Source organism: Ceratotherium simum, chromosome 12, assembly GCF_057802395.1.
Source record: "Ceratotherium simum simum isolate JZ-2026a chromosome 12, ASM5780239v1, whole genome shotgun sequence".
NCBI classification, from domain to species: domain Eukaryota; kingdom Metazoa; phylum Chordata; class Mammalia; order Perissodactyla; family Rhinocerotidae; genus Ceratotherium; species Ceratotherium simum.
This window is the reverse complement of record NC_141911.1, coordinates 22627398-22629400: the sequence shown is the minus strand read 5'-3', so window position 1 is coordinate 22629400 and position 2003 is coordinate 22627398.

Here is a 2003-nt window from a genome sequence, read left to right as displayed (position 1 = left end):
TAAAAAACATTGAACCAATTTCATATGTTTCAATTTAATATAAAGTAGATTAGGAAATTATTATAGAAATAAACAGCAGTTAAGGGAATACTACTTTGAAAGAGAGAAACAAAGAAGGGAGGAAGGAAGGAAAGAAAGAAAGAGAGAAAGAATGAGAGAAAGAAAAAAAGAAAGAAAGAAAGAAAGAGAAAAAGAGAAAGAAAAAGAGAAAGAGAGAAAGAAAGAGGGAGGGAGGGAGGGAGGGAGGAAGGAAGGGAAAGAAAGAAAGAGAGAGAAAGGAAGGAAGGAAGGAAGGGAGCAAGGGAGGAAGAAAGGAAGGAAGGAAAGAGAGAGAAAGAAAGAAAGGGAAAGAAAGAGGGAAAGAAAAAGAGAGGGAGGGAGTGAGGAAAGGGGAGAAGAAAGGGTAGTTTTCAAGAGCTATAGAAATATTAAATAACACTAGGGAGCAGGTACATTATAACCTCTGTTTTCCGTGGAGGAACTGAAGCAATGAGAGCTATGCAGCTTGCCCAGAGGTTAATGACTTGGGAGGTACAAAGCTAAGATTTGAGCTCAGGCAGCCTGACTTCAGAGTTCACCTTCTTGGATCTCTATGTTAATTGGCCTTTTGCCAAATCCCAATCACAATGCTTATGATGATTAAAACTGTGGTTTTAATTTTTGAAAGACTGGGAAACTAGACAGATACTAAGGCCCTGGCGTCATCATCTAAGAATGAATTAAGGGTACTTTCTGACATTTTTATTCTTTAACACATCTTTGAAATTGTGTTCATTCATTCATTCAACCAACATTTATTGAAACTCTATCATGTGCCAGACATTGTGCCAAGTGACGAGCAAACAGCAGAAAACAACACAGCCAGATGCCTGTCCTCATAGAGTTTACAACCTCATCTAGTAAAGACAGACGTAAAACTTTACAAGTAAGTACTTAGGTACTTATGAAGAGAGTGATTTTAAACATTTACCTTTGCTGATATTTGGACCCAAAAATCATCCTGAAAAAACTAAAAGGATGAAGTTTCTCAACAAAGCATTAAACAGATGGCTGTAACAAGTGCCATATCTTAGTTTTGATCTTATGGCAACTGTAAAGATATTGAGTAACATCTGCAAGTGATTTCAAAGTAATAAAAACTGTTCTTGTTTAAAGATCTTCCATAAATAGCTACATTGCCTCCTCAAATTGGCAATGTAAAAAAGCTCTCTGTAGGATTATGTTCTTTTCTTATTGAATTTTATGAAGGGATAAGATTTCCAAAAAGAGGAACTTATTAATTAGAGCCAAGTCATTTTTGTAACACCTGTCACTAGTACTCTTAAACTGTAGCCAATTGAATCTTAAGAATCTGATCATTTTAATGAGGGAAAATGCTCCTCAGAGGTATTTTAGTGGCTTTGCTCCTGAGAGAGAGGAAGGAGAGGATAAAAGAGAGGTGGCAAAGACGCATAGCTGAATGTAGAGAAAGCATTTTAGAACATAGATGTCAAGTATTCAATTTTTAAGTTTTCACATGGTATGAAGTAAAGCCCTTTTAATTTCCCAAACCTTTATTAAAGTTGCTACATATTCAGAGATATGATGTGAGTGTGTATACGTGTGTATGTATGAATGTATGTTATCAAAAGGGGGCCAAATTTCATGTTTAGATTGACTCCAGGAGAAATAACCATAAGCCACATAATAGAAAGTAAAACTTCGAAACAGAGAAGTCAAGATGACGGCATAAGCAGACTCTGAACTCACCTCCTCCCGTGGACACAGCCAATTTACAGCTACTCGTGGAAAAATTACCCCCGTGACAGAACTGAAAACTGGATAGGAGGAACTCCTGCAACAAAGGACAATCCTAATTGAGGTGGAAGAGGCAGAAACTCCCTTCTGGAGAGAAAAAAACGCCACCTTCACAAGCCGCAGCCCCTCACGGCCGCCCGGGAGCAGCCCAGAGGTCTGCAGCCCTCCCTGGAAGTGAGGGGCCCTGAGCCCGAGTGCGCCCCCGC